At 29.3% G+C, this 14,867-nt stretch overlaps 1 long non-coding RNA gene across 1 annotated transcript; it reads right to left on the reverse strand.

Moving 5' to 3' along the window:
- Positions 1-1,694: 1,694 nt before the first annotated feature.
- Positions 1,695-5,126, reverse strand: LOC111615431. The gene is made up of 5 exons (XR_002755079.1): positions 5,107-5,126; positions 4,408-4,476; positions 4,246-4,335; positions 4,014-4,186; positions 1,695-1,877 (listed from the first exon to the last, which is right to left on the reverse strand). It is a non-coding gene; the product is annotated as an uncharacterized LOC111615431 (long non-coding RNA).
- Positions 5,127-14,867: the final 9,741 nt, after the last annotated feature.

Below are 14,867 nucleotides of genomic sequence, written 5' to 3' on the forward strand. Positions count from 1 at the left end.
ATGATTTCTTCAGTTTAAATAATTGTATATAAAGATTTATATAACTTTGTTTAAATTATTTGCCCATTCAGTGTAATGTTTTTAACTCAATATAACTGCAGAAAAGTGTTATGCAATAGTATCCAATTATATCCCTTTCTCGAACACCACGCGTTTGAGAGAGGCCTGGTGGCAATTTTTTAGCAGCATTTTTCTCGAGATTTTTCAAAAAATTCCAAATAATTCAAGTTTTCTAATTTTTTTCAGCTGAGAAAAATGCAATAAATAACGTTTCTATTGCGCGCCGAGTTAACTCGCGAAAAAAGTTGAAACAGCGGCAGCGTCTCACAGACTGTGCACGAGCTTTTGGGAAGGAAAAATTCGGCACAAAAACACGCTCGCGATAATCACTATCGTCGATCCCGATGATTACGATAATTTTTTTCGCTATCAATCCTTTTCTCACAGTAATTTTTTCTTATTTCATGAAAAGATTGTTTCTAGCCCAATTTTGAAGTGAGATATCGCAATTTATTATTACACTCAGCGAAGTCTCAGTATACTTTGCGAGAAATCGAGTTGTTGCACTGGAAAAATAACAGTGATAAGAATTTGCAAAATTAATTACATTAGAGCGTCGTTTTTCCGAAGGTCGTTTATCCGAAACGTCAGTTATCCGAAGGAATTCCAGTCGAGGAATTTAAATTTTCGCCAGTGCTGTGGCGCTGTAATATTTGGCTATGTCTTCGGCTACTCAAATATTTTACGTTTTTGATACTAAATTAACATCTGAAGTATAATTTTTTATAGTTTTTATATTTTTTAATATATTTATTTTGTTCGTACAAAATAAAAAAANTATACTAATGTTGGTTTGTCTGTAGATTCGTAATTATTTTAAGAGAAATATTCGGGATATTTTATAAAAATAAAACACAATGTATTTATAGTAAATCTTATCTCAGAATTATTTTTTGTAATGATTTTCAGTACTTTAAATTTATGTAATAATAGTAACTTGTCAAAAGAAAGAATGAGATGTATAACAAATGCAACAATGGTAAAAGTATGACATTGGAACGAGACATGTGTATTATAAATTTGTACATAACCGTTGTAACACCAAGTAGATATGCTTTCTTCTGTTCGTTGTGGTGATTTATTCTAATGATTGATTGTTATTAATTAGTTTTCTGGAAATTTAATTATTGTTAGATATGTTGAGATTGCACATATAATTCATGGTAATAAAACTTGTCATTTTTTTTTCAAAAAACAATGTTTGTTACTTTATCTTTTTCTTTTTCTAATGCAAAGGTAGAAAACCCTTTTCTAATTTCAAGGCCACATGATAGCTAACAAGAAGACCTCATTCTGAAAAAAACAAATTTAATTCATTAATAATGAAATAATAATTGTAACTGGTTATAAAAGGAAATAAATCCTGCAAATACTGCTACTTTTTGCTTCGTACAAAACAAAATATGCACATTTTTTTTTTTTAATTTTATTAATAAATAAAGTACAAACTGAATATATCTTCAATTCTACTGTAGCTACTATACCTACAAATAATTATACAGTACAGTTGGCACTACGAATGACACAAGACACTTATGAAAGTTACAATATTAACAAATTCATCATAAAATTACAAACATTTTGTTTCCATAAAATCATATAATATGTCAAATAAAATATTATTACATTGATTGATTACTGACCACTTACTCTGTATTGATTAAAGTAAAATAAAGACGATGACATACTTTATTGACAATAGGGAATTGAATTTATATTTATTTTTCTATGTTTTTTTCTAGAGTGTTTTCATTATTGTGAAAAAATCCAAGTGATGATGTCACAATAAGTTTATGCGAACTATTGTTTGCCATTTTCTGAATAAAAAAAAAATTATTCTAATTAATTTTTCTATGTGACATTTTTTATCTTATGCACTACTAGGGAAAGATAAGTTTACGATTTTTAAATTTCACAAATCTTAGAAACAAGAATTAATTTTAGATATTTTAAAGCTTTATAAATAATAATATTATTCAAATAATTTACTATATTATACACACGAACATATTCAGAGACCAAAGTGAGTAATTTAAAGAAAGTACTATTTCCATTAAGCAAAATACACACAATTATTTTATCGAAATTTACTAACATCAACTGAATTAATAAATTACATTTAATTAAATATACACTGTGTATATCATTAATAATATTGTTGATGCTGGAGAGTGAAATAATTATAAAGTGGAAATCACATGGCAAATGCTTCAAGATAATTTGGATCATTATATTTGCATAATGTCCCATTCAAGGGAGAATTTAGGTATTTTCGAGCGTAGCACTACATTAAGTGCTACGCCCCAAAATACTTAAATTCTCCCTTAATGTAGTCCAATGGGGGCCCTATTTTATGCTAAATTAAGAATCTTTAAATTGGGGTTTAAAATTCATATTTAATAACATCGAAATCTGAGTTGAAATATAATTATGTACAAAATAGTGTTAAATGATAAAATCTTATATAAAAAACATAAAAAATAAAGTAATATTCACATTGATTTATTACTGACAACTTACGCTACATTGATTACAATAAAACAAATAATACTATAAATTATAATAATTATTATATTATTAATATTAACTATTTTTTTACTATACAATAAGTGCTCATTGTTAATGAAATGCAATTAAAAATTTATGATAATTATTTAATTTTTGTGGACCCTCGACACTTAGGGGCCCAGGGTTTAAGCCCTATTATTTCCTATACAAATCTGACTATAGTAGAATAACGCAGTGTAATAAAGTATTAATTTAAATAAATATAAAAATATATTTGATAGAATTATAAAACTGACGCTAGTAATATAAGATTTTAATGTTTCACTATATTTTTTAAAAGTGTGTACTTTAAGATTCACTAAAGTGTTTGTATGTTATGGGCAATCTGCCTAGAGGGAATGTCTTCCGGGAGGTCTTTTTAAGGGAAACTGGCCCGTATTTAGGTATTTAGGCATTTCAGACGTAGAGAAAACCCGGAAAACTCCATGTGGCCAGCCTGTCGAACGAGGTGCTTACCCACGACCAAATGCCCAGTATTCAGGGTACGTAGATTGCGTGGCCATTGGTGGGCCTCCACTAAAGTTAGAATTTCACTTAAATAACGCATAACTATTTTGAAATTACAAGTAAATTATTTAAGTAATAATTTGCACAGTGACATTTAGTACATGATTTTAATATATTAAACGTTTTTGAAAATTATTAAATCCATAACTGCATTATTAATTACTACATTCCACTATACCTTTAAAATGCAGTCTACTTTTGGATAGTTCTCTAAGAAGGTCTATGAATTAGACCGAAAACGTTAGAGAACTATCCAAAAATAGACTGCATTTTAAAGGTATAGTGGAATGTAGTTTTTGAAAATGTACCTTTTGTTTTATTGCATTATCCATTTAAATGCTACAATTTTTTCTAAAGTTGTTTAAGTCTATGATTTCATGTATCAAAACTAATGTTTTACAAAACTAATGGGTTTTTTTACTGTTAAAACTATATTTACAGAATTAAGATAAAGCTCTGCATAAATAATTAAGGTTTTACCTTAATATTTAAAGTAATTATTTAAAATTTGCGAGTTTTTAAATTTGTATTTTCCGAAGTTACGTCACTTTAAAAATAATATCCTTAATTAATGATTTTAGTTATTAATAATACTGATAATAATAGGATTAAATTCATTTAGCATTATAAAATACTATATTATTATAAACATAAATTTACAATTAATCTATTGTAGAATATATTTACACAACTTGAAATGTTCATTTTAAATTTCTATATTGGCTAAGCTTTTACTATTAATACAAGTGCATTTTAGATTTTTATTTTAATTAAAAAATAGTCATATAATTTGCTATATATTTATAATTTTTTTATCTTATTTTAAAGTATATAATATTGTATAATCAGAAATTCATTACATTATTTAATTCACTTACTCTTCTTAAACAATTTGATAAAAGTGTACGATTTAAAACTATTAAAAGACAGATTTACTATTATCGAATGATGAATTATTGGATACAGAACTGTAATTACACGATTTGTGTTTGCTCATCACTCCAGTTACTTGCACTACAGAAGAGAAAATTGAGTATAAAGCACTCGCCATCTATAAACAAAAAACAAATGTTTATTGCATAATACATTAGCAATAATACACCGACTTACCCGAATCACAAAATTTTTTTGAACGTAAAAGAAGCCTCCAATGGAAATTCCCATTTTGTTCATTCCGAATCTTTTCATGAAACAAATCATCTTAAAATAGTAAACTAAATAAGTAGCGAGTTAGGATTATAACTAAATAAGTACATTTCACTTATACCTCACCTTGTACTTGAATTCAACTGACAAGTTGTTTGAAGAGAATCTTTGTATGGAAACGAAGTTATCGTAGATCTAAAATATAAAACAATTATATAATAATAGAAGCTTTATTATGTATGTTTGTTATTTACCGTTTTCCTACATTCTCTATATAAATAAATAACTTTAATTTTGAGAGGTTTAGATATATTCTGTCTGCTGATGATAACACCGATGGAAAGTACAACTGTAAGAAATAGTTGACCCCCTTATAACACTGTTAATAATTCCGTTTTATATGAATTCCATGTTGTACGAGTCACTTAGATTTTACAAATACGTGTGCCGAGCTGTGAACGGCACACGTATTTCGTTTTTCTTTAGAACCCATTAATGGCGAATTACATATAAGCACTGAACACTTGTTGGTCATGATTTCACGCATAACCAACAAATAAATCACGCAAATTTTCCCAGAATTTTATCTCGTATATCACCTCTAAATGCAAGTCACTTTTCCATATAAAGTCCTTTCGGAGAGACAGTTATAAACAGGTTCCCTACCTCCAATGTTGCAAGACACAACTAAACCTAAACTTTCCTAAATTTAATGTATAGGAACAGTGATGGAATAAGTCATTTGCCGATCGCAATACAACAAAACATTTGCCGATCGCGATACATACTTAATTAGTATTATCAAAAATTAAAAATAATAATTACCAGAGATGTCAAGTAGGAAATGGCCCATGATACAAAAAAGCATCCTGTTAGGAATATCATCGAAAGGCAGCCGTAAAGTGCTCGCATTGTAACATCCATGTCAAAAAACATCGTGACAAAACATAGAAAGCATGTTTCGTATGTAAAATGAGCATATATCAGAGCGTGGAGATCTTCCCATTTATTGTTGATCATTTCAAACATCTCCCAAATTTCTGTGTGCTTTTCGCAGATTTCTTGTAATTCTTTATTCAGTAATAAAGAAGTTGTGTTTGTCTGTTGTAATTCTTCAGATAACTTGATAATTCGTCTTGCAATGACTATTCCAGAAATTAAAAATATTAGAAAAACTGAAGCTATCTGTACTATAAATAGCAGATGCAGAAACCAGAAGTAAATGCAACATAACGTTGCTTCGAATTCACTTCCACTGTATCTTTTGATTGTTGGAAACTCGACCAATGCCACTGTGTTCGATACAATCAGAATGATGAAAAATACGCTTATCCAGTATACTATCATAGGCAATTCCATTTGTAGTAGCAAATATTTTTCATCTTTGTACGAGCTTTTCATGAAATGACCAGTAATTTTGATTCTCTTCAATACCGAAAATTGAATAGCGATATAGATATTCAGAATTATAATCACGACGCCAATTTCTTTTTCATATTTTCCGAATACTTGTGTAGAACTGTGACAGAATGAACGTTCTTTGAATGTTAAGAGAAATCGATAAATCGAAGAAAACCATAAAAACAGTTCAATCATTTTTACATAAAAGTCATAGAATGCATGTGTTTTATTCTTTGGTTTTCCATCAGTTTCTTCTTTGGAACAGCTACATTTTTCGAAGGGTTCAATGCCAAAAACTTTACAAACAGATAGTACTGGTTGAAAGTTGTAAAACAAACAACGATCCGATCGTGTCGTAATGCAATTTTCATTGTTTTCCTTACACAAAATCTGCATTTTACGAAAGTCGTTGATGAATTTTGAAATGCAGTTTCCCATTATCTATGTTGGAAATATATACTGTAAAAGTGATAATGAAAGAATTGAAGAAACAAAAGTAATGACTTTTAATTCAGGTGATCGTTTTTTCTGATATGAAAACTTTAATTATATATGTTAATTTTACTAGTTATTTTATCGTTTTTGAATACATGACGGTTTTTATTTCAGCTGTTCTTCATGTTGATTTCATAAGAGTAAATTTTTCAACAGAAAAGTACATAAAAGCAAATCTGCAAAGAAAAAAACATTACTAAAAAAATTAGATCAATATATACTCTATATGAAGTGACACCTGCTAATGTAAGCGTTTTCGTGGTCACCACTTTGACACAGTTTCTTTAGTAGACACATTACCAAATTATCAAGGTTTACAGAATTGAAACATTTACTGTGAATACGAGCAAGAGAATATTAGGTGATCTTGCTTGAAATTGAAAAAAAATATATTACATTTTTGTTTTTCATCTTGATTATTTCAAGCCTTCCTTTTTGGTATAAAACTGTATTTATATCGAACGTATTTGACAATTGATACAAAAACCATTGTAACTTCACAGTAAATGAAAAGATAAAATGTGAAAAATACAAGGTATATGTCAGTTAAAAGTTAAAACATGCGATCGAACAGTGCAGACTGTGAGAAGGTCAAACATCGTTTCCAGAACAGATGCGTTGCACCAGTTGTGAGTTCAGATCCACAGCAAATTTTCAGAAATTGCACCGGCAAGCCAAACAGTCCAATATTGAACATTTTAAGGTGGATGAAGGAAGAAAAATATTGATGGAAAACGAAACCAAAAGTGATGCAATTAAGTTAATTTTAAAAGAAAAAAATTTACTTAAAAAATAATATTATGTTGTAGCAGACAACTATTCGTAATATGTTTCTCGGAAAGCATAGATAACAATTTTTTTTTATTTTCTGAGCAAGATGTATAACCGAAAATGAACCATAACTGTTACCATCTCTTGTTATATTTTTTAAGAAGTTTTTACACTTTTGACTATTAAAAAATAGCGAACAGGTTAATTTTCGGAGTAAAGACAAATTTTATGAAAAAATTGTAAATGTTAATATCGAATAAAAGTTTCATTATATAGTCCCTACTGTAGATAAACATCACTACATTATTTCCCTTGACTTTTAACGAAAAAAATTTAATAGAATCATTTCCTCTAATAAAGAAATTTACCTGCAAAATTATACAGCTTTCCAATAAAAGCACAACGGTTATCCAGCAGGGTAAACAAAATCATGCCCCCATATATATATCTATATGTGCGAACACGATTTTTTTACTCCGATTAACATATATATATATATATATTAGTTTTTGCTGCATTGTAATATATACCGATGTAATATTTTTTTCAACGAAATTTTAAATTTCTATTTACAATAAACATATGAAAAACGTTATTTCTTTCTTATTCTATTATAAATACTTTCCGTGAGAAACTTCAGATAAATAAGACTTGCACTATAAATTATGAATTCTGACATAATATTTTTTTCACGCCTGAAAATTAAAAATAAAAACTTAAATGGTAAATAATTGTATATAAAGATTTATATAACTTTGTTTAAATTATTTGCCCATTCAGTGTAATGTTTTTAACTCAATATAACTGCAGAAAAGTGTTATGCAATAGTATCCAATTATATCCCTTTCTCGAACACCACGCGTTTGAGAGAGGCCTGGTGGCAATTTTTTAGCAGCATTTTTCTCGAGATTTTTCAAAAAATTCCAAATAATTCAAGTTTTCTAATTTTTTTCAGCTGAGAAAAATGCAATAAATAACGTTTCTATTGCGCGCCGAGTTAACTCGCGAAAAAAGTTGAAACAGCGGCAGCGTCTCACAGACTGTGCACGAGCTTTTGGGAAGGAAAAATTCGGCACAAAAACACGCTCGCGATAATCACTATCGTCGATCCCGATGATTACGATAATTTTTTTCGCTATCAATCCTTTTCTCACAGTAATTTTTTCTTATTTCATGAAAAGATTGTTTCTAGCCCAATTTTGAAGTGAGATATCGCAATTTATTATTACACTCAGCGAAGTCTCAGTATACTTTGCGAGAAATCGAGTTGTTGCACTGGAAAAATAACAGTGATAAGAATTTGCAAAATTAATTACATTAGAGCGTCGTTTTTCCGAAGGTCGTTTATCCGAAACGTCAGTTATCCGAAGGAATTCCAGTCGAGGAATTTAAATTTTCGCCAGTGCTGTGGCGCTGTAATATTTGGCTATGTCTTCGGCTACTCAAATATTTTACGTTTTTGATACTAAATTAACATCTGAAGTATAATTTTTTATAGTTTTTATATTTTTTAATATATTTATTTTGTTCGTACAAAATAAAAAATTAATTTTTAACGATACAATAGTCTTCGTTAGGCTTAACATCGACGAAAATTCAACGCGAAGCGACAGGCAACGGAGANAAGATCCTAAGGAAAAATTAGATACGGACGATCCCGAGTGGGAAAGGATCAAGACCCTTACTACAGATGAAGAAAGGTATAGAGCGGTGAAGGATTGTTGGAATTCTCACAATGTATCAAATCATCATAAAAATCTCACTTCCCAATCCTTTAGATTAAGGAGATTGAAGAAAAAGGGCTCTACGGTACATCATAATAAAGAAAGTGAAGTGCAACGGGAGATCCCGTAGGAATAATATGCGATAAACGACAGAAAACAGAATCTTTCCCGTGTACCAATATTCTGGATAGAAAAACAAAAGACGAAAAGAAATCATATAGGAAAAAGCTAGACATGGAGGAATCAATTTATTTCAAAGAATTGCATAAAATTAAATACGACAGACAAAAGTACAGAAATTATCTTCTGGAAATATATTAGTAGTAGTTTTTGCAATTCATATTCGATTAATCGTTCGGTTTATGCTGGAAGAACAAGGGAACGGAGAGAATATATTGAGATGGTTATATCAAAAAGAGAGAAGAAGCAGAAAGAAGCGACAAGAAAACGTTACAGAGATGAAAAAGATAAACTATTTGATGATCACCGGCAAAAAGTTGATAAATTGTACAAAGTTAGGGAAGAAATACATAAATTCAGTCAATTTTATTGCGGATTCAACCAATTAAATCCGAGATGTTATTGAGAAAAAAAAGAGCTGAAGAAATATATAAGACTTTTACCAAAATGTATTCTCCTGCACGCTTTTAAAACGTGATTTTCGTCATGATTTACTATCGTCCAGAGTTAACAAATATAGGGATGCCATGTGCAATGTACACGTGTTTGACTATTTATGTGTTATTTCAATCTTTATATTATTATTTTGTAAGCATTAGATGTTTTTACATCTATAATCACTTTTAGTTTTCTCCGATAACTTTTATTGAATAAATGTATAAAGCTCAACACTGCATCTTGATTCTTTCAAGATTATAATGGACCAGATCCACAATGATTCGATTCCATCCATTAGCCACTCATAAGGAGCTAATGGATGGAATCGAAGACGGTTGCAGAGCGTGCATACACGCGGACTGCCAAATCCCCAGGGTGCCGATACCGGTCAATGTCAAATACCTCTTTTGTCGCATCATTATATATCTCAAAGGACGCGAAGGGGGTGTTGTAGATTTTAAACGTTTCTCACCATATCTGTAAAAATCTAAATACGTTAAACTTAATAGTCATTTGTTTTCTAACTACAGTAGAGCGTCGTTTATCCGAAGGAATTCCAGTCGACAAATTTAAATTTTCGCCAGTGCTGTGGCGCTGTAATATTTGGCTATGTCTTCGGCTACTCAAATATTTTACGTTTTTAATACTAAATTAACATCTGAAGTATAATTTTTTATAGTTTTTATATTTTTTAATATATTTATTTTGTTCGTACAAAATAAAAAATTAATTTTTAACGATACAATAGTCTTCGTTAGGCTTAACATCGACGAAAATTCAACGCGAAGCGACTCGCAACGGAGAAAAATTTCAACACGGGATAAATTAATATATTTTTTCGTACATTATTGGTTATCCGAAAAATAAGTTATCCGAACAACCCCAGTCCCCAATTGATTCGGATAAACGACGCTCTACTGTAATTACGTTAATACAAATTGCGCTAATTGTACAATTTTGTTTCTTGCGTAACAATTTTATTTATGTGTTGTCGCAAATGCATTTTTTGATTAAATTTCGAAAATAATTTTAGTTATAAATTAATTAATTTACGCATTCGACATCGTATCGTTAATTGCCGAATTTTTAATGATCCACCCATTATTTTTTTATTGCTTAATTTCGTGCACGGTAAACATTTATATTTAAACTATCAGCAAAGTATTTTGATGGTTTCTATAATATTTTGAGCGATGTCAATTTTTATATTAGGTGACCGGTTTAAGCTTAACACACGACTATATCATATTAAAAATTAAAAATAATATTAATATATAAAGACCTAACAAAACTGTGTGTTAAATCTTTATAACAACATTCATATGAGTAAAATGAAATAAAATCCTTGTCAATTTGTCTACTTTCAACTCAGAAAAAAACGTTTAAAATAAAGTCATAAGACAATTAACGTTTATTGGCTTTAGCAGTAGGGGGTAAAGCGGGATCTGTTGACAAATATCCTCGCAGTAGTACAAAATTTCTACTGAATTTGCTTAAAACAGTCATATTTCTTCCCCATTTACAAACAAACTCGATGGCAATCGGTGAAACTTTTGAAAAATTACAGCGAGTTGAAATTTGATATGTTTATTTTTTGCGATTTTTGTATGAAATTACATTAAAATCGATGCAAATAAAGCATTTGTGTCGATATAAAAATATTTTACACTGTTTAAAAGTAGAGAAAATAAAGAAAACAAAGATGTAATAAGAATTTTTGAAGCGAAGCCAATAATTTTACAATTTTAGGATAAAAAATAGTCTGTGAAACGCTACGTGACCGAAGTATGTTCCGAAAATCACGCGATCTAGAAAGGGTAAAAAATCGCATTTACCACACATGACCAATAAGAATGCAAAAAAATATACATAATACTCAATAACGTTAATTATATTAATATGTAAATTTTCGACTATAAATTCGACTATCTTTTATTATCAGGACTTATTATACAGGTATACGAAATAAAATGAAAATTGTTTTCTGTTAATCTTTGTAATATTATCTGTAAAACCAGTATAATAAGTCCTGATAATAGAAGAAAGTCGAATTTATAGTCGAAAATTTACATATTAATAAGGAAAAAAGGACATTGAGGCAATTTAATTAAACGTTAATTATAACTTATAAATATTTTTATTATTATATTAATTGTTAAGAATCATTTACCTTATAAATGAGCGCAATCTGGAACTGTATTATGATGTAAGTAATGTCTACTTTCATGTCCGGTACAACATCGATCTTGTTATGAAGTTTATTCTGTCAATAATCAATACTCTGTTACAAAACACTATAGTGAATTGTTTATGTATTACGTGTCTTCTTAATGAATTTGTTAATTTTTGTCGACTGATAATTTTATGATATAAAATCCATTACGTTGGAATGAAACGGTGTAACATCATTACTTTATATCATCTACGCTATGCTCTAATCAAGATGTTGTTTTAAACATTATTGAAATATTTTAATGTAACGTTTCTATGAAAAATTAATTTAAGAGAAAATTTATGTGAAAGTATAGTAACTAAAGAATTTAGATAAGGTGTTTTCTCAATTAATGTATGTGTTGTGCTAATGAATACTGTAATAAAGACCGAATAATGGTATCCAAAAGTTAGAAATTTAAATTTTTGGCATGATTCTTGCAGAAATCTGTGAATTACCAATGTTTAATATATCATTCTATGTATGTTTACTTACTTTTTACTTGAATTAAGTTTACTTCATAATGCGTTATTTAGGGAAACAATACTTAAATGGAATTTCCTTAATTTCGTTCTAGATCAGAAGTCGATATCTATCGCAGATAAGTAGAATTTTTCCGTTAAGTATTTCTACTTAAAGATATGCAAAACCAAAAAAGATCAGGCGCTTGTATAACGTGCCTATTGAAACCCCTCTTGATGACCGTCTTGGTGTTTCGAATAAAATTCACAAGTCTTTGCCNTTGAAATTACAAGTAAATTATTTAAGTAATAATTTGCACAGTGACATTTAGTACATGATTTTAATATATTAAACGTTTTTGAAAATTATTAAATCCATAACTGCATTATTAATTACTACATTCCACTATACCTTTAAAATGCAGTCTACTTTTGGATAGTTCTCTAAGAAGGTCTATGAATTAGACCGAAAACGTTAGAGAACTATCCAAAAATAGACTGCATTTTAAAGGTATAGTGGAATGTAGTTTTTGAAAATGTACCTTTTGTTTTATTGCATTATCCATTTAAATGCTACAATTTTTTCTAAAGTTGTTTAAGTCTATGATTTCATGTATCAAAACTAATGTTTTACAAAACTAATGGGTTTTTTTANGAAGTCGATATCTATCGCAGATAAGTAGAATTTTTCCGTTAAGTATTTCTACTTAAAGATATGCAAAACCAAAAAAGATCAGGCGCTTGTATAACTAACGTGCCTATTGAAACCCCTCTTGATGATCGTCTTGGTGTTTCGAATAAAATTCACAAGTCTTTGCCAGTGTGCCTGTATGATAAATATTTGAAGATTCTAAAAATATTGTATTATCTACCAGAACATGATAAAACTCTCGTTATGGGCTGGCGTATTAGTTTTGGAAGCAATGTTTTTTTGGAATAAATGTAATTTGCATCAAATCGATGAAGTTATTTGAAGAAATTATTATACTTAGAAAGTTTGTTTGTCTTTTCGTATTATTTTATATGGCTCTACAATACAGAATGTTGAAAAAGAAATCCAATAACTTTCAATGAAAACAATTTTTCGGTTCAAGATAAATTAGTGAACCAAATTGAGCCATCGTGTATTATGGTGCTGTTTAGTATATTTCCCGTAATTATGTCGGTATCGTTCAACGCATCTGTTATAAGTTTCGCCAGATTAAAGAAGGAAGCCTGTAACGACATAAAATTATGTGTGTGTTCTAATTTGTTTTACTTGCTGTTATAGCCGCGTTGTGGCAGATGATATCTGTAGTGATTATAAAAGGTTTAGTAATTTTCATTATCAGCAAATGTTACAAAAATTTATCTAAAGACCTACAACAATGGAGCTGCGNCCATATCTGACTAACACTATTTTATTGGTTGTTCTTTGTTCTATAATACTTCACATCTACGACAATTTATTAGTATTTTTAATGTATTGTTCACTTTTTTTCCTGTATTCTTTTATAGATCGGACATACAAAATCGTAACATCACTGGTGAACACATTGAAATCGGTGAGTAATATAAGATGGGAGAGCAGAATAAAAGCAGAATAAACATATCAAATATTTTAATGGATTTTTTTAAAACTCCCGTCAACTATACAGAACTATAATAAAAACATACCAGTAAATTCCTATCGGTTGGGTTAAGCTATAAATCTACTCGCGATTCACATAATGGGGCGAGGGCGGTTGTATATCTAGCAGCAGTCGGCTAACAGCCCATAACTGGTCGTGGATAGAATCATAGGAATTGTTATACGATATTTTGGTGTGTAGCTTCCACAACTAAACTGGGTGAGGTTGTGCTCTGTAAAGCGCATTCGGGCATGCATATAATGTGGCTGCTTGGAAGCTGACCCGGTTTTTGACAATACAGCGCTTCCCTTTCCGTCACAGATATTTGAATATACAATAGCAATCTTATTATTTTTTTCACATGTAGTATAGAAATTTGTAATAATATACATAATGCGGTTATATTAAAATATTAATTTTAATTAATTCAAAATACGTTAAAATATGAAAATAATGTATTTTTTATATTTTAACGTATTACGCGCAATATATATTTATATTTTAGAAAATACAAGGGAAGTAGAGCTTCCACTTCTTCCAAGGACGGCACGCAACTGAGAACCACTAAAATTATAAACCGAAATGATATAAATTAACCATATGAGCCCACTCTGTGACAAGTTTATACTTTTCTATACACACTTATGTCATTCATTTTGGTGCTTTACGAGAGAAAAGAAAGTGCCTTATTAACTGGCAACTTTTTCAAAAAGGAAAAAAATGATTTGTCAAGTAAACTTTAAACAAAACTATATTAATATTTCGAACGTATTAAATTACTGTTAATCAAATAAAATTTAATGATTTTAATGATAAGCTGCAAGATATGAAAGACTTATTTTACAGAATTTGTTGCGTTAGAACAGAAATATAATTAAAAACTTGTAAAACTTCAGATTCTAAATCAGTCTGACCATGTATATTTACTGGATGACTTTGTGTCTCTAATATTTAAATGAGAGCTTTTTATCATTAAAATCCGTTAAATATTGGTGTACTACGAGTCCAGTAAAGCCTTAGTTTGGTGTTTACTATACGACTTGGTGGAGATTTAAGCTTTAATTAGGTTATTTTCTACGTTGTCTGACACTACTTAAATTCTAACACGTAACGTTTTTACTTTTACTTCTTTTCTTAATTATCTTATTAAATTGGTTGGAAATATACTTATATAATCATAAAGGTAAAATTTCAGATATTGAACTCCTAATTAAATTTCAACCTACTGTTTAAATTGCTTAAATTTCCCACATCTTCTCGGCCATTGTCAAATAACTCCAGCACATACGAAATT

Source organism: Centruroides sculpturatus, unplaced genomic scaffold (assembly GCF_000671375.1).
Source record: "Centruroides sculpturatus isolate CEXI.00-Female unplaced genomic scaffold, Cexi_2.0 scaffold2455, whole genome shotgun sequence".
NCBI classification, from domain to species: Eukaryota; Metazoa; Arthropoda; class Arachnida; order Scorpiones; family Buthidae; genus Centruroides; species Centruroides sculpturatus.